The sequence below is a fragment of the Ambystoma mexicanum genome, chromosome 8, assembly GCF_040938575.1.
Source record: "Ambystoma mexicanum isolate Mex_15411 chromosome 8, UKY_AmexF1_1, whole genome shotgun sequence".
Lineage (NCBI taxonomy): Eukaryota > Metazoa > Chordata > Amphibia > Caudata > Ambystomatidae > Ambystoma > Ambystoma mexicanum.
The window spans coordinates 502,351,936-502,371,692 of record NC_090929.1 but is presented as its reverse complement, the minus strand read 5'-3'; the positions used below and the strand labels follow the sequence as shown (position 1 = coordinate 502,371,692).

The window sequence follows — 19,757 nt, the reverse complement described above, 5'->3', positions numbered from 1 at the left end:
GAGAGCACCCTGTGCACCCTGATTTAATTAACTTTCCCCCGTACTATACTTAGCACTTGCCTCACGTCTATTCTCCTGCTATGGAACCTGTTATTGGCATGTACATTTTGGCATCGATCCAAACGCTAAGGATACTTTCGTCCTCCTCCCCCCTCGGACCTAGCCACTCAAACCCCACACACCTTCCCATCTCACCATGTGGCTACCTAACCTTCTCCCCCTCAGTAGCATCTCTATCTCTTACTCAGGGACTCCTCTTACCCCTCTGCTCCCTCTCCCACCATTCAGCCACCCCCTTCAATTGGTCTCTTCTATTCTCCCTCTAAATTGCACACTTTCTTTACATTTCTCCCTCGCACTACACACTCTTACCTGATCTATCACCTGAAGTGTCAACCCTCAGCCAACCCCCAGAACTCTTCTGCCCCATACTAACCTCCACATGGGCCTTTGAAATGCCCAGTCAATCTGCAATAAAACCAGTACCAGTCATTACCTAAGGAATTGAACTATGGGGCCATGCTTATGGCCCAGAGCGAATTAGATGTGAGGCTAAAATATTATGTAAACTATTCTGTATGCCATCTGCTCTGTCGATTGAATTTTTATGTCTGGAATTTGAACTAACTGGGATTTTATCAATGTTTACCCAGAGATGATTTATGTGTTGGGTAAACCTGACTAGCTTAAATATTGGCACTATGATGGTGAAATCTACAGAGGCGTGTCTCTGTTTGGAGAATTTTATGAAGCTGGGTTCTATTGGCAGCATAATAACCTTGTCGAATAAATGGCAGATTGGTTTGGACTGTATCGCTGCCCCTACCACACTGTACATGCTATTAAACATAATTTAAAATTTGGAAGATCGTATCTCTAGTGCATCATATATCATGGCATTTCCAAGTCGCTATGTGATACCACAATATCTTCTCTTAAAATGTAACATTTATTTATTTTATGTAGTTATTTGTAATCAGTTATAAAACTTTTACAAAATTCAAATACCATAGAACACAATTCAAAGACAGCTTATAACCATTTCATCATCCATCATATAAAACATTATTCGTATTGTACATGCATAGCAATAGTGCCGCACACATATATTGTACAGTCTTGAGGAACTTTCAAATTACAATTCATAGTAACACTATGTCTAAAATAATAAATAGTAAAACTGCCAATTTCTTTAACATGTAACATTTGTGATGCATTGGAGGTTAAATGCAGCCTCTTGGGAATTCCTTGTGCTGATCGCAAGTGTAGACTTTGTGGAGATGACCTCATTGAAACCCTGGAACACATCTTGTTAATATGTGATGGTCTGAGAATAATAAGGTCTAAGTACATGAACATGTACAAAAATCAAACTGATTGCACTGATTTGGCTCCTTTATGATCTCAATTTATGGAGGGAAATGATCGTAATCTTATTTATTTTTTGGTTACATTTTATTGGAAATGCAAAGAAATATTTTGGATCATATGAATTTCTTGGAAGATGACAACCGTTTCATACTCTGGTTCCTAATTTGGTTTTCATTTATTTTATTACGGCCATGCTTTTGAATGTTAATGGATGTTTTAATGATTGACATTTGTTTTATACTGTTGTGTATGTTATATATATTTCTACTTGTGCATTTTCTCTTTTTAATATCTGTTTTAATCTAACGATGTTTTATGGTGTATATACAAAGCCTAACTGCTATATGTACATTAATTCAAAATAAATAAAATAAAACCACTTTCATTACCAGCCACCAGGGCTTTAAGTGCGGTAAGAAATCGAGGGGGGGCCCTCATTTGGGGGCGTGGCTTGTGGGAGAGGCGTGGCCTAAAAAGTACGCAAATCGTAGGGTATACACACAAATATATATAAATGTTATATATTTGTGTGCGTACCTTACTATGGTTTGTGTACTATGCAAGCCATCTTTTCTAAACATAGAGATATGTAACATATTTCTACGTTTATAAAAGATGGCTTGTAAAGTACACAAACCATAGTAAGGTACGCACACAAATATATAACATTTATATATATTTGTGTGCATACCCTACGGTTTGCCTAGTTTTCAGGCCATCTTTTTTTTAAAGATTTCGGGTTTATAAAAGATGGCTTTGAAAGTACACAATTCAAGCCATCTTTTATAAAGCTTTGACTACGGACAAAATTGTCCGTCGGCAAAGCTTTATAAAAGATGGCTTGAAATGTGTACTTTCCAAGCCATCTTTTATAAACGTCGAGGAATCCCCAGGTTCGCCGAGGGTTAAAGACGCCTCGGCGACCTGGGGAAACAAAGGGACAGTAACTGCCTCTGGTGACCTCTCGCACGAGGGGTCACCAAAGGCAGTGACTATGACTGACGGAAGTGGCAGCCAGTCACAGCGTCGCTGTGGCTGGCTGCCACTTCTGTCAGATCGCCTGACTTCATGGCAGGCGCATCTCCCGTCGCGGCTCAGTCCCGGAGGAGCCTGAGAAACTCGGAAAGAAAAACTGCAGCGTTTTCCAACACAACTGTGTTGTGTTTCTGCCTGCTGTGGCTATCACTTTGGGTCTCCGGTGCTCCCAGGGGAGCACCTGAGACCCAAAGTGAAAGCCAAGGCAGGCAGAAACACAACACGGTTGTGTTTACATGCCGCGTAGTATTTCTGCCTACAGCTGATTTCCCATTTGGGGCTCTCGGGCTCCCCATGGGGAGCCCGAGAGCCCCAAATGGGAAATGCTAAATGCTGCGTTGTGTCTGCCTAAATCTGCTTTCCCATTTGGGGCTCCCGTGGGGAGCCCGAGAGCCCCAAATGGGAAAGCAGATTCAGGCAGAAACAACGCGGTTGTTTTCCGCAATGCCGCGTTGTTTCTGCCTGAATCTGCTTTCCCATTTGGGGCTCTCGGGCTCCCCGAGAGCCCCAAATGGGAAAGCAGATTCAGGCAGAAACAACGCGGTTGTTTTCCGCAATGCTGCGTTGTTTCTGCCTGAATCTGCTTTCCCATTTGGGGCTCCCGTGGGGAGTCCGAGAGCCCCAAATGGGGAAGCAGATTCAGGCAGAAACAACGCGGTTGTGTTGGAAAACGCTGCGGTTTTTCTTTCCGAGTTTCTCAGGCTCCTCTGAGCCAGAGGAGCCTGAGAAACCTGGAAAGAAAAACCACAGCATTTTCCAACACAATAACGTTGTATTTCTGTTTGCGGTCGCTTCAAAAGCGACCGCAAACATAAATACGTTTTTAAAGCTGCGGTTTTATTTCTAAGTTTTCCGGGCTCCTCCAGCCCGGAAAACTTAGAAAAAAAAACGCAGCTAGTGCTTATTTTTTAAATTATTTAAAAAAAATAAATAAATAGCACTTACCGAGATTCAGCTGCAGCTTTCCTGCTCTGGTCTCCGGTTCCCGTCCTCCGCGTACAGCACTAATGAAGGGAAAGCCACCCAGCGGTAGCTTTTGTTTACTATAGCTGGCTGGCTTTTCCTTCATTAGTGCCGCAAAAGCAAAAGCCAGCACAGGAGGGCCTCCATTTCACAGAATGGATGCGCCCATGTGCTTGCTTTTGCGAATTTTGAGCTTGAATAGCTCAAAATTTTACATAGGAAGTTTTAAAAAGGAGAATGCTAGTATTTTTTTTTTTATGTTGCCTATCTATTTTTTAAATAAAATGTTTTACTAGACCATGCCTTTAACTTGAATCTGGGTACTACAAGGCAGTTGGCGTTGGCAGCTCTGGTTGGTCTGATAGAGGTTTTTTTAATGTATTTTGTTCATGAGGTAGCTAGGGTGGCATTGTTTAAAGCTTTATGTGTCAAAGAGATCAGTTTTAACTGTATTTTGCTATCTGTGGATAGCCATTTCTGTTGGCGTCTGATGGCAGAGATGTGTACTCTTTTATTTATGCCAAGCGCTGCTCGCAAGGCGTTATTTTGTAGTGTTTGTAGTTTCTGGATGGTAGTTTTGTTAGCACCACTGTAGAGGGCATTGCAGTAATTGATCCTAGAGCGAATTAATGCTCTAGCCAGGATCATGCAGCTGTCATTGGAAAAGAAAGGCTTGCCAGCTCTTTTCAGTTTGCAAGTATATGCGGTAGTGGAGGCCAGAGATTTTACCTGTTTGTCAAATGCCAGAGTAGCGTCTAGGTAGAAGCCGAGGGTTTTTACTTCCTTGGAGACCCTGATAATGTTTCCGTCAATATTGAAGGAGGAGAATTCCTGGCCAAGTTTGTTAATGTTTGCGTGTGATTCCAGGATTATCAGCTCTGTCTTGTCGTCGTTCAAGCATAAGCCATGGGTGGCCATCCATGCTTGAACGATAAGATATAGTCTATTCACCAACTCTGAGTCCTTAATATGATCTGCATAAAGTGGGAGGAGAATCTGTGTATCATCTGCATAGTTAGAGTAGGTGATAGCCAGAAGATCCAGATCGTCGAACAAGGGTTTGGTGAAGATGTTGTATGAAGTTGGCGAGACGCAAGAGCCTTGGGGAATGCCACACAGGATGGGGGTAGGGTCAGCTGCAGCCGATGGGGAGAATACTCTCATTGTTCTCTCACTCAGGAATGATTCCAACCATCTGATGGCCTCAGCAGAGAAATGAGAAGCAGAGGCCAGGTGTCTGCAAAGGACCTTGTGGTCGACCAAATCAAATGCAGCTGAGAGATCAAGTAAAAGCAAAAGTGCTGTCCTTCCTCTATCTCTCAGGTAATCAATTTGGGTCTTTAAATCGATTAGGGCGGTTTCCATTCCGTGTAGTGGGCGGAAGCCTGATTGTCTAGCTCCTAGGAGGTTATGCAGATCAAGGTGTTTTCGTATCTGGATGTAGGCGGATTTGTCCAATATTTTGAGAAGGAGCGGTACCGTGGTAATGGGGCGGTAGTTATTTGGGATGAGCGGATCTAAAGTTTGTTTTTTGAGGAGTGGGAGCACCCAGGAGTGTTTTAGGTTAGCTGGGATAGTGCCTGATGCAAAGGAGGCATTAATCAATTTTGAAATGCATGGTGAGAGGTCTCTGGCAGCATCTTTTATTAACTGTGCTGGGCAGATATTGCCTTTACAGTTAGATGGTTTAAGCGAGAGTATGATTTTTTCAACCTCTAGAGGCGAGGTTTTGGAAAAATTAAATTTGTTGTTGTGCGCCTCGAGAGAGTCACTAGATAACGAGGTATTGGGGATGTGCTGTAGGTTCAGCATATCTTTTTTTGCTGCATTTTGTTTTGGAACGTATTAATTTTATTTGCTAGCGCATGTTGGATGTCTGCGCACCAAGACTTATCCTTGGTAACTAGATCGGGTGTGGCTATTGGTGACTCTAATTCTTTCAGTATGGAGAAGAGTTCCCACATGCTAGTGTTGGAGTTGGTGATGTGTTCATCATAGAAATTCCTTTTAGCAAGGCATACTTCATTTTTAAAGCGTGAGGAAATGGAGGTTAGTTTGGCTTTATTTTCGGCTGAAGGGCATAGTCTCCAGGAGTTTTCACTTTTTCTTTTTAAAAGTCGTAGGTCTCTTAATTGAGGCGCAAACCATTTGTTAAGGTGAGCTTTGGGTTTACTTTTTCTGAGCTTGAGAGGGGCAATTTTGTCCAATGTGTTGAGCATGCTGTTGTTATATTCGACTAAAGTACTGGGGTCTAGATTGTCAGGCAGAGCATTTAGAGTGGGTAGGATGGCAGGGATAACTTTATCCACTGTGATACTTTTTTATTTCTGGTTAGGCAGGGTGGCACTGGCAATGAGACCGAAGGAGAGGGTCTGAGTGTTGATAAATTAAAGGCTACAAGTGAGTGATCTGTCCATGGTTGAGGAGAGATGGAGGAGATAGAGACTGTGCATTTATAGTCCGCTATCCAGTCTAGTATTCTCCCTTTTGAGTGAGTGGGTTTATTGACTTTCTGAGACAGCCCTGATGCGTTGATGATATTGGCTATGACTAAGGCTTGTTTATCCATGGGATCATTAAAGCCTAAATTGAAATCTCCTAGTAAGAGGAGCTGAGATGTTGGTTTGAGGTTGTTAGTAATTATACTGTGCAGATCCTCCTCAAAGGTTCCGAGAGGACCTGGGGGTCTGTATATTAAATGGATGGTGAGGGATTGTGTGTTATTTATATGGAATTTAGCAGAGAGGTTTTCACAGGATTGCAAGGTTTGAGAAGGGTCTGTTCTGAAAGAAAGGCTCAATTTTGAGATGATGGCAATTCCGCCACCTCTAGAAACATCTTGGTCTTGTCTTGTTACGGTGTAACTTTCTGGGATGGCTAGCATTAGTGATGGGCCTGCTGCATTGTGTAACCATGTCTTGGTTACCACCAGGAAATCCAGATTATTTTCTGTGATTAAGTCGGCTATGTCAAGGGCATGGGCAACAAGGGATCTCATGTTGAGAAGTGCTCCTCTAAGTGGCGATGCCTCCTTGGACGTGATGCCCTGGCTAGGACTGGATAAGTTAATGTCCGTAGACTTGTGCTTATATCTTTTAGTTTGTGTGGCATTTGTGATATCAATCTGTTTCAACTTGTGTGGGTAGTTAGTTTTCAGGTTGGTTGGCTGTATGGTTCTTCTCAGTGGTTCGTATAATTTGGTGAGTCTTGCACGAAGTTTAAGATTTCTGTCTGATAAGGTACATGGGAGGGAGGTGATGATTTCAGTCCCTGTGGCACCAAAGTGTTTGGATTGAGAGGTGGTGGGATTATTGAACACTATGTTAGGCAGAGTATGTGAGATGGGGTCTGACACAGAAAAGGAAGGCTCAGTATGGCATTCCTGGCTCATGGTGATAGATAGTAGGGTGGCAGCCATAATGCTATAGTATAACAATAAATTCAGCATCTTCCAACAATTCAGGATGTGGGCACGTAGGTGCGTGAGACTAAGTCTGCACTAGGAAAGGTAAGAATATTAAACAGTAGGTACCTAGGTTTGAATAAGGCTAGTGACAATCACTGTTCCGTATCGATAGTTTGGGGTACGGGCAGACATTGTATGGTACAATTGGATCACAGATAAGCCGGTGATTCTATAAGCAAATGGGCGTGAACGGTACGTTTGCCAGGCACTATTGATTGGTGCGCTTAGCAATAGGAGATGTCATGGCTAAGTCTAGTATCTAAGGTTAATGCAGCAACAATAGGCAACAATAGGCAATGCAAAGGGAGGCCATGGCATAAATCACAGTTAATACGGCAGCAATAGACAATGCATAGGGTGCACCTGGGCGTAGTCGGAGTTAATGCAGCAACAATAGGCAATGCATGGGGGGCACCTAGGTGCTTGCAATAGACAAGTTAGGATAAGCACACACAATGTCCAGGATCAAAGTGGTCACACAGTGTTCAACATATGCAGGGTGCAGATTTCAACATTGACTAGGGTACACACAGTTAGGATACGCAGCGTGGTCAGCGTTGGCTAAATTGCACCAAGGGGACAGGTTGGCTGGCAGAGAAATCTGCACAGTTATTTGGCAGTGCACCGGTGGCCGTGTTACAATAGGTTCAGGCAGTGAGATCAGCAGAGTTATTTAACAGAGCACAGGCAACAATCACAGGCATGTTCAGGTAGCAAAACACCAGAAGCCTATATTCCTAGGCCTATGGAACTGGGTGTAATATCAACATAGGTCATAAAGTCGGCCAGCAGCAGGAGCAGAGATGCCTAGGAGCAGTGGAGTTAGGTGCCGTGTCGGTACAATACCATCAGAGAGAAGGCTGTACTATAAGAATGCAAAGCAGTAACAACCTAGTACAGAGCAATATCTAATCACAGAAGGATGTGAGGGGTGGGCGCCATGCTGGTTGATAATGCGCTGGCTGCAGAATCAGTAAAGGTGCAACCAAACAGGTCAGCACAACTGGTTTACAGAGCACAGACAATATTAGCGAGATTCAGGCAGTAAGATTTACACAAGTGGTTAACAGTGCGCGGGCGACTGTAGTAACAAGGTTCAGGCAGCGCATTGCGGCAGGAGCAAAGATGCCTAAAAGCAGTGGAACTATAGTAAAAACAGTGCAATATTGTACAATACCATCAGACTGAGAGGCAGTACTATGAGAGTGTAGAGCAATACCATCCTAATACATAGCAATAGCGTCTGAGCACATTGGATACAGGGTAAAGGCATCTAAATACAAGATGAGACCAGGCCAGCTGGGGGTTATAACAGACCTTATGCAAGCTAATGACATTGGTTATGTGAATCAGGCAATCAAGCGTTGTGGGCAGAAGTGAGATTGGCACGCGGTAGTGGTCTAAGGGTAGTGTAGAGAGCACTCAGCACGTCGCCCATGTAGCGTGAGTGCCGACTTATGCCACAGGTAGTAGCGACCACCTTGGGCTTAAGAGGGGTGCAAGGGGCGCGGGAAGTTCGGGCAAGTTACTGCTGTTGCAGTGATGTTGCAAGGGGTTCTGTTAATATTATTCGCCATGGTAATTAAGTGAAAAGTCGACATCCCCCTGGTCAATATTGGTGACGTTACCCTTCACATTGTATCTAAAACTCATCAAATACAATTTACCTCCATTCTCTCTGAACACTCCTCTGCAAGCCTTCATAACCAAGCCACTGACACTGGTGGGAACCTCCTTGACCTCATCTTCCTAACATCCACCCTCCACTCCTCTGCCCTCTCGACTGATTGGCCACCTTTTGATTAGTCACTCCTTCACTTGACCATCTCTGTAACCTTCCCACTCACACCGCTCAACTACCACTAAGATGAAGTACAATCCTGACTCTATGGCACCATACCTAGATCCAGTAAAGTCATCGAATCCAATCCCTCTTCCCACTCCATCGAACTGGCTTTCAGTGAGTTCAATGCCACTCTTCCCACCTCTTTTGACTATCACTATCATGATAACTCCTTTACTCTCTTTCACCATCGCCCTCAAGCAAGGATAACTCTGGCCATTCAGCAACTGAGGACATCCAGGGTCCCTCCACCTAAACTGTTGGTTCAAAGATCACTCTCCCACTATTCTTGCTACTAATAAAGAATCTCTTCTTGCCCATGATGTCATATCATATCTCCTCTTCTACCTTTGCAAACTCTCCTTGACCATCCAGGCAATGTTCCCTCATCCTAGAACACTCCATACCCTCCTGTCTCAGCTAATGACTTTGCCCCCTCCAAAAGTACAAAGATATGTGATATATTATCTAATATTCTATGCCTCCTACCTCCTCGACTCTGTCACTTATCACCCCACTCTCACTTCTCTATCCCACTTTGCCCCAATCCACCACCAAACCCCTACGGATCCTCCACTCAGTTAAACCATCCTGTGCACCTATTGACCCCTTTGCACCTCATACAATTAAATACCTCACACCTATCACCTTCTCATACATTTCCTGCATCTTTGATCACTCTCTCTGTACCCACTGGCAAATGTCTGGCCTCCTTTAAAACGGCCAGTGTCATCCCTATTTTAAAGAAACCTGCTCCTGGCCCCAAAAAGCCCTCCACTCCACCACTCCAAAACCAATGAGTGAGCCATGTACAACCAAATTGCAAACTACCGTGAGGATCACTCTGTTTGTGACTCCTTAAAATCTGAATTCAGAGGCAAACACTCTACTGAAACAGCACTCAACCATTTCACCAACTCTCTAACCCCTGCCCATTACTCCCACCCTTCCTCCATTCTAATCCTACAATCCTACTCAATCTCACCACAGCCATTGACACAGGGGGCCACCCTGCCTCCTCCAAACACTCTCCTGCCTTGGCTTTATGGACACTGCACTTAGATGGGTTGCCTTGTACTTATCTGACCTCTCAACATTCTCAATCTCTTGTAACTCAGGCCCCACTCTCCTGCACCCTTGCCTAGGGGCTACAGGGGGAAGAGGAGGCTCAAAGATTATGTCACTGGTCCTGTCCTCTTTATGCTCTAAATTGCCTCCCTGGGTAAGCTAATCTTTTCATTCGACTTTCGCTACCACATGTTTGTCAATGGCACAAGATCTTCTTTGTATTTTAATCCTGTACTCCTGCAATCTCACAAAACATGACTAGCTGCCTCACAACCTGCCATAATTGCCTAATGCTGAATTCCTACAAAACAGACATTGTATTACTCTCTGACACCGATGCCAATCCCCTTGTCCCATCTCCCATCTCCTACCCTACGGACATCCTCACTCCTTCACACAGAGCTCTCAAGGCTGTAGTCTTCTTTCAGAGCGACATTGGATCCCACCAGTTCATTGTGTCCACCTTCACAGCTGCAAGAATAAATCTCCTCAACTTTACAAAATCTCTTCAAACCTCACTCATGACTCAGATAAAATACTAATGTATACTCTTGTGCTCAGTAAATTTGTTTCCTGCTCAAGCCTACTTGTTGGTCCCTCTTTTTGGTCTCTCCCTCTACTCCTTCTTTCCTCTCAACAAAGTCCTCAACTTTTCTACTGGCACCCTCTGCATCATACACCCAATCGTTCTTTACCTCTGCACATGAATATCATGCTGGCTGTCTTTCAGTGCAAAAGCTCTCCTTAAATTCACATCCATCCATGGTTTCCACTATCCTGCTGACTGCATCTCCATATGCACCCCATCTCCTACTCTATACTCCTCCATCCTCTATGCCATATGTCCACTGCCTCCCCGTGCCACCTCCAACATTCGCTCCTTCTACTTACTTCCCCCGCTCCACTGGAAGAGACTCCCCACAGATATCAAAACTATCCCATCTTGAACCCTCCTAGACTAGACTCATGCTCTACATTCTGTCTTATGAAGGGGCTCCCACAAGTCTCCCCCATGGATTCCAGTTCACCTCAGCCAAGCTATTCCATTCATATGTTCAGCTGTTAATATAAGAATATGTATAAGAGGACTCAAAATGTGTACTCGCCACTAGCCATCGGCTATAGATAATTGAATCTTGGTAAGAAAATAAATAGTGTACTGTGTGCTGTGTGTATGTAGAGAACTGAGGGCATGAATAACATTCATGATTGGCAAGTTACTTACAATTGGAAATGTTCACCATGTCTGAGGTTCTGTTATCTGTTTGCATCAAAATCTGGACACACATTCCAAAATACCTTCATTATATACTAAAGGCAATGTGATTACTTACAGGAATTTGTCCCTTCTCCCCAAGGGGGAGCCCCGTGGAGGCTAGGAAGATGAGTCCACTCCGCAGCACCCTCCCTAGGGGTAGACACAAGTGGGACCTCACTGTGAGAGACTCCCCCTTTGGGGACAAAGACTCTCGTTCCTGGAAGGAACTCCCTAGAAAATATTCCAACAATACCTCTTTGAACATATCCTATGAAGACTTTGTAGAGGAGCAGGTAGACGCATATACCATAACTCCCGCCCCCTCACCGCCGTCATACTGGAACATCAGAAGAGCTGTATGTAGTACAACCTGTGTTGTCCCTTTACCACATCAAGTGTACGAAAGACAATATGCACTCAGCCAACCAGACCATATATACCCTTGTACTGAAAGAGTGGAAGGATGTCTGCACGCCACATTGGACATCATGTAACGCTGAATGAAATCTGACGAGGGCAGAGTAATCTCATGACGAAGATATATGAGGACATACTGAAACGATATGAAAATACTTAAGAGTAACAATGTAACTGAAGCAAAAAGAGAACATATACGAAATGATACAGTAATCATGTATGCAAAAGAAGATAAAAGTAACTTGCTGACCAATAAATGTAAATACACAGCAAGGCAAGGTAGATGAGACATATAGAATCTTGCTATATAGGGAAATATAACATGGCAAGTACAGCCATGAAAGGAAGATGGACGCCGGCTCGTGTAAAGATTCATTCTAGATACCTCAGAAACAGACCAGGGGCGCAGAATCGGGAGATGCTGGAAAACAGCTTTGTGTGCAGAATTAACAGGAGTTTAGGTTGGCCTGTAATCAAAAATGCTATTTCAAGGAACAGCTGCAAAGCACAAAGGGAGAAAGACGAATAAGCCATGAACGTGAGACATATTTATCTTTCATTAGAGAAGAAGAAAACATTTACAAGAGCCAAGTATTGGATAATTAACAATGGATAAGTCTCCTACAAGATGGAGGCCAGAAGGAGCAATGATATCCAGCATAATTGACTCAATTAGCAGTAAATAGGAGGTCGAAATTGACAAATTTGCGGTCTCCATGCACGTGATGCAGACGTAAAAAACAATGGCTATTCATTAAGCCTCAGTTCAAGATAGTGATGTGTTTATACTCCCTCAAATGATCCAGAACAGAGAGAAGACTGCAATGTCAACTACAGACAGGAAACTTTGGCTTATAGTTGGGCTGATGATGGATGAGGGATGAGAGATGATGGACTAATTGGGAAAGTGGGGAGTAATCTGACATGACTCAAGCACCTGGGTTTCATTTTGCTTACGTGCTACTAGCTGATTCGAAAGTCCAAATTTGGGTGGGAATGCCAACCAATCAGTGGGTCTATGGGACAACCTGCTATACATTTTTGCACAGAACAATCTGCTGCCATTTTGTCTGCTGTAATCAGTATTATGCATATTTAGAGGTAGTTCAAGGCGTGTCCTACAGATAAGGTTCAGCCAATGAAGTACTAGCCCATATGTATTCTATAAATAGATATGTTCCCCTAACCAATCCCTCCCGGCAATAGGTTTCGCAGTTTGCCACGTAGGATGACATTATAGATGATGCACATTGGAGTATAAGACTTCTGTGTGATCAAGTTTGTTTGTGAGTGTACAAGCATCAGCCCGATGTCTGCCAGTTTACCCTGCTTTATTAAATTGGGAATAAAGTAGTATTTTGCCATATTGTTTGCGTCGGCCCGGTTATTTGGTCTGAGATCTTTATTGGTAATTCCATCGAGCACAAGCACATTTTGGTAGTGATGTTGATGGTTCAGGTCTGATCAGCCTAGGCCCAGATCCAGACCCCCGGACGCTCGACTGCTCCTGCCATTAGCCAGAAGACTGCAGATATTCCATTGGACATCAGCATGCAAATGCATGTGTAAGAAGATATGGTTTATAGCTCCCCCTTTGATGAAATTCCTGTCCTTTCCCCGCAGGTGCCACGTGGACGGAAGGTGAACTGGTTGGTTGAGGGAGAGTTGATGCAGAGGGACTCGAGCTGTGCCACGGTTGTAAGTAGAACATTGAAAGTGACAAAAATAGGGGGAGACTGTGTTGTAAATAATACATTTAGCTAGCGTGAAATGGGACATTACTCAATTGATAAAAATGTACACAAAGACTCATGGTATAATGACCAGTGGAGAAAGGTCCTATAAGAACATTAGAAATAAAGTCAGGCAACCATATGATGCCAAGATTGCCAATAAAAAGAAGGCATATCGAAAAGATAGAAACCTAATTAAAAAATGTAGGAATCGATAATATGGAAAAGCAGCTACAAATAAGGAATCTAGCTACAAGATATAAGAATTGGCACAAACAACACAAACTGAGTATGAATAATGCTAATTGGTTGCTTCTGTTTGGGTGGTTACGGGCCCATGACAGTAAAGCCGTCTGGTCAAAATGTAAAACTATAAGAAGGATATAACACCTATTGAGTTGAATCCTATCCCTGAAATAAAATGTACAAAATACATTGCTTAGGTTTATTATGATTTAGATTACTTTTTTTGAGATAGATGAGGAACTACTGAGTAACATGATATCGGGATCAAGGAGCTCCCGGCCACCGGGACCCGACGGGATATCCAATATTGTGCTAAAAGCACAGCAACAGTTATGCGCCCGGATACTCGTATTGCTAGGTAAACATATAGAAAAAACTGGTATTATTCCAGAAAGTTGTGTTAAAGACATTCTATTACCTATTTTTAAGAAAGAGGATAGAAATGACCCACACAACTATAGATTAATATTTTTAATGGACACAAGCCAAAAGATCTTCGCTGGTATATTACTTAGGAAAATTACTAAATGGGCAGAGGAAAAGGAAATATTTAGCCCCTATCAGACAGGTTTTAGAAAAAATCCTAACACCTTGACTAACATATGTGTGATAGAATATTTGAGGGCAGAAACAGAGAATACAAATAGCTTGTACCTCTATAGCTGTTGTGCAGACTTTTCTAAGGCTTTTGATCTCATCCCCCATGCTATTCTTTGAAAAATAACAAACAGAATGGGGTATAGCTAAGAATCTCCTGTACATTATACAATTACTTTAAACAAATACATCTATTGCCATACGGTTGAACCTCACAGGAGATTGTACAGAATTCAAAGAAACCAATAGTGGCCTAAAACAAGGTTGTGTGTTAGGGCCGATTCTGTACAACTTGTTTACTGCAGACATGAAAACAATGTTTGAACAAACAAACATGTCCCACCAACGATTAATGGCATTCAAGTACCATGGCTGGCATACGCTGATGATATCATTTTCAAACATACACAAATTGGTTTGAAAAGATCGTTAAATGCGCTGGTAAAATATGCAGAGAGCAATGCTATGATCATCAATATAGTTAAAACAAAAACACTGCATTTGAGCAAGAAAAATATTGTCAGAGAAAATGTTGTCTGCCCTATGGTGGACACTCCACTGGTCAGAGTTACAGAATATAACTGTCTGGGCTTTTTCATAACAGCCAATCTTAGTGGGAAATGTTACCATGAGAAGGTGATGGATAAAGTTTGGAGAAAGTGGTTGGCAATAAAATATTACAAAGTTTAATGTGGTGGTTATAATATAGAAGGATTGCTGGAGATATACTGAGTTAGCATAATATCTTCAATACTTTATGGTATGGTGGCATTGAATCATGAACAAATACATGGCTAGAACATCTAGAAGATAACATTTTATGATCAATCGTATATATACGGAAAGCTGTACCTGTGGAGGCATTACGTTGGGAGTATGGTGTGACATAATTAAACACTTTGTGGTATGTTCAAAGAACACTAATCTATGCCAAGTTCATTAGTAGTAACCAGGAGTCCAAATACCTGCTTTTGCTAATGGGCAAAGTATTGATAATCGACAAAAAATAGTTTTACGGCTAAACTCAAAAGGTCTGCAGTAACTTTTATTGAACAGCTAAATTTAGAACCAGATATATTAGAACAAGACCCTAATTATGAGGTTAAAATAAAGAAGAAAGCAAGAACTTGGAATATATCTAAGAACGTGGATAACCACCATGCGAAATCTCATTATTAGGATCTGTCTCGCCAGGGATGGCTCAGTCGCACACCGGCACCTTATTTGACCAAACTAAGTAGCATGGATCTTAAAGATTTTTATTATGCTTGCGTATGAATGTACTACCTACTATGGAGTTTATAGGCTTTTGGTCAAAAATTCCGTACTCAGAAAGATTATGTAGGTTTTGTAACAGTGAGGTTGATACCTGTCGCCTTGTTCTGACAAACTGTAAGACTTTGGAGCATCTCTATGTATGGGGCTATGCACATTTTGTCACTAATTTAAAAGACTGTTCATATCAATTTTGGTGCAGTATTTGCGGGGCAACATCGGCTGTCGTTAGTACAGCTGTATTTGATACATGGAGAGAAGTACAGAAGAAGATCAATTAGTATTTTTAGGAATTTTGAGTAAATGATTGTGGAAATAGATTGGAATAAGTGTATATTTTATAATATTTGTAGGTATTAATGAACTGGGAAAGGTTGAATGAAATTAAGATCAGTAAAGTTAATATAGGTGTATTCCTTTCTTCCCTTATTATGGAATTGTGTAAATTGTTCTATTTTATTAAGTAGAAATTATAATATATCTTGCTGGTATGTTTTCTTTTGTATTTTGTTTCTTAAATGTGCTTAAAGTTTTGTATTTTGGAACTAAATGCACAATAACAATAAATAAATAATATATTTATACATATAAAAGTAACAGGATTTATTTTGGGGATCATAAAGAAGAGAAGTAGATACCTCAATTCCTGCTTCGAAGGGGACAGAAGGATATGCATTAAAAAGACTCCAAATAGGGGTGTTAAGCATTCCCGAGACAAGGCCAATAAGAAGAGTGTGTATCACACTCCAAGATGGAGTACAAATAAGATGAGATACATTTACTAAAGATAGCAAAAGAAGGCGTATTTAGGGAACATTTATTAAAGTGCACATGTGTGGAGTTATAAATATGTCAGTGTAAAGCTTTTGGTGTGTTTAAACTAATAAATATAAAACAATCGTAACAAATTAAGGTGCTCATCAGATTTTTTATCAAGAGATTGAAATCAATCAGAAGGATACAAATTAAAGGAAACAAATAAATAAATGGAGAAGAGACTCTTAAAATAGTCATGATAAAATAATGAGGAACTAAAAATTGATAGAAAGTGTAAATGAAGGAACAAAAAGAACATTGTTGCACAGAGTTTTAAAAGCGGATAAAACATTTAGATTTTTGGATAATAAGCGGCGAATGATGGTGCCTGCTCAAACTTATCAGTTCGGTATATTTGAAAAAATAAAGAATAGAATAAAAGGTTGGGTAAGGATAGACAGTCGAGATCCACTTGCCACTATGGGGGACACTCCACTTCTATACCTATGTAGGACATTACCAAGATACACAGCTAAAATCAGGAAGTATCATTCAGAGTGGGTTCAAGACATGGCCAATACGACACTCATGCCGTGGCCTGAGGAGGGCTTGTTTTAAAAAACAGTATTGCGACATATGATGACATGTTTGCATGTCACATACAAGGGAAAGAAGTTAGAGAAAAGGTTGGCTATTTTAGAATTGTGGAAAATGTATCAGAGCGAGAAAGAAGATGCAGCCGAGATGCTTAATCATCATAAAGGGGAGGATGTAACACCTTAAGCTCCCCTTTCTGCTCCTGGAAAAAAGGACATAGACACAGAGGAGAAGGGAGTTTATCTCTTAAAGAAAATGAAAGCAGCAGCAGGGGTACGTCAATCTGAAATATGAGCCCCCCTGCTTATAACAGGGAGGACAATGCGGAAGAGAGCAAAAGCAATGAACACAAATATATATTAACATTCAATGAAAGTAAACAGCATCATGAGAGGAAGGATAGACAAGATAGACAGATGGAGATAGAGGCGGAAGCAAGAAAGCAGAAGGAAATAGAAGACATAGCCAAGGGAATAACAATAGTACAGAATTGATGGATGGGAGGACAAATATTACTCAGGCTGGATGATAAGGGCATTGATGGGGTTTGAGAAAGAAAAGAAAGAGAAGAGAGGGAAAAGAAACAAAAAGGAAGACGAGAGAGCATATAAAGAAGAAAAAGAAAGAGAATATAAGCGAAGGGAAGAGCAAAGAAGGTACAAGACCAACAAGAAAAAGGAAAGGCTAGAAGAGAAGAGATGAGAGGAGGTAGAAGCACAAATAATAAAAGTGTGTATGTTGCAAAGAAGGCGAGAGGAAGTTGAATTAAGGGAGATGAGGAGAAGTAAAGAAGAAATGAACAGAAGTAGGGGACTAAAAGATGACGAGAGAGAATATCTATGTCATAGAAACATAGTGCTGATTGAAGCCCAAGACCAACTTGAGGAAGAGAGAGGGTACAACAGCCCCGCAGGGAGCTGCAAAGTATACCAAAATACCAACATGGGCTGATGTGTGAGACACAGAAGATGTAAGGAAAAGAATTGGAGATTTGTATAGACAAATGAGGGATAAGAAGGGTGTAAAACCAAAGAGAAAGTACACAGATCTCTTTTGAGGGAAACCGGAGGAAGGTCAGATGACGCCACAACAGACGAGCACAGAACATTGTCTTTAAGTAGACTAGATCTTGATGATGCAGAACAGGATAATAGCCATACATGTTGGGGCATAATGATGTCACATGAAGAAAGGGAAAAAAAAAGTGCACGAAGGTAGGGCGTATGCAGATTTTCAAAAGATTTGAGTGAAGGAAAAGGGGTAAAATGGTCATATTTAGAGGATCCCAAAGAGAGAACACCAGAATGAACAACATATACTGAGAGACCACAGGCATGATCGCAAAGTTCTGGAATGTATCCCTGCCTTATGTAAGTAGATTAAGGGCACTACCAGGACGGAGACAAATGGGCAAGACCTGCCACACCTCGAAAGTGAGGAGCGTAGGCAGGTATGATTACGGACCAGGATTTTTATGATTCACATTATTAGGGAAAGAGGGAAGACGACCACAATATATTCCATGGCCACAAATGGATAAAGACAATTTAAGATGTAAATTACCAACTTTTACTTCCGGTGCTGGAAAATGGATTTATGAATTAGAGAGAATGACATCAAGAATCATGCCATCATAGGAGAGAGAGCTGACAAAATTTGGAAGCGAGCAGGATATGCAGGTGTGACTACACAGAACACGACACATGATAGAGTGCCATTCAACAATTGCAGAGCAGATGTACGGCAGGCGCTCAGACTACAATATCCCGATAAATCAGATATGGGTGTGATTATGACTAGGAAAATGGGTGTGCATAAGGACCCTGTCGCATATATTAAAGATATTCAAGAAAGATGGCGCCTGGAGAGCGTGAACCATGGGATAAAACAGTAGGATTATTTTACCACATTTTATGTCAGGGACTACCTGAGCCAGTGCAATGGCAGATGAAGAAACAGGTGGGAATGGAATGAAACCATGGCCAGAAATACAATTGATGATCGTGCATCACTGCTGATTAATTCAGGAGAAAAATAAGAAGAAAGCTAAGAGCAGAAAACAGGAAGAGGAAAAGTTAGTTCCGGAAGAATTGTCAAAAATAGCCATAGAGGGAGCTCAATTCACGAGGAATGAAGGTGGGGTGACTCAGGAGCAATGTTCCCTCTAAGCCATGGGTGCACAACATACGGCCGCGGGCCAGTTGTGGCCCGCCATGCCATTTTGTCCGGCCCGCGAGGCACAAAGACTTTCCTAATGGAGTGCGGCCCGCAAGCAGCGTCGGCTGCCCTCCATTAGGAAAGTCTTTGAAACTCTTCCCTTCCTGGCAGGACAAAACACTGGCCCTCATTGGCTCAGCACACACGCACCATGTCGCTCCTACGAGCCACGTAGTGTGTGTGTGCTGCACCAATGCAGTGCCAGCACTACGGCTGGCGTGGTCAATAAAGCTTGATGCCAGAAGGCATTTCAGCCTTGCCACGCCAGCCGTAGTACCACTCCACTTACCTCGCCAGCCTTCCAGCTAGCCTGCCTTCCAGCACGTCCGGTAAGTAATCTGTTTGTTTGTGTTTGTGTGTCGGGTCTGTTCTGCTGTATGTTTGTGCTGTGTTTGAAATGCAGGAGCGGGGGGGTGTCGGGTGTGCATGAATGTTTGTTTTTGTATGTTTGTGCTGTGTTTGTTGAGATGCGGGGGTCGGGGGTGTCGGGTGTGCATGAATGTTTGTTTTTGTATGTTTGTGTTGTGTATGTTGAGATGCGGGGGTGGGGGTGGGTCGGGTGTGCATGAATGTTTGTTTTTGTATGTTTTTGTTGTGCATGTTGAAATGCGGGGGTGGGGGGTGTCGGGTGTGCATGAATGTTTGTTTTGGAGTGTAAGTGCGGTGTATGTTGAGATGCAGGGTCTGTATGGGTGCATGCTTGCTAGTTTGTATGCTGAGTTGAGGGGTGGGGGGTTGGATCTGTATGGGTGCATGTTTGAGAGTTTGTGTGCTGAGTTGGGGGTGGGGGTTTGGGTATGTATGGGTGCATATTTGAGAGTTTGTGTGCTGAGTTGGGGGAGTGGGGAGTTCGGGTCTGTATGGGTGCATGTTTGAGAGTCTGTGCTGATTTGGGGGTAGGGGTTCAGGTCTGTA

At 42.4% G+C, this 19,757-nt stretch overlaps 1 long non-coding RNA gene across 1 annotated transcript in view; it reads left to right on the top strand.

Moving 5' to 3' along the window:
* LOC138473622 (uncharacterized) overlaps positions 1–19,757 on the top strand; it is a 230,625-nt gene that overhangs the window by 194,259 nt on the left and 16,609 nt on the right. The window contains exon 2 of the long non-coding RNA XR_011268819.1: positions 13,045–13,119. This is a non-coding gene — a long non-coding RNA (uncharacterized lncRNA). The remainder of the gene's footprint in view (positions 1–13,044; positions 13,120–19,757) is intronic.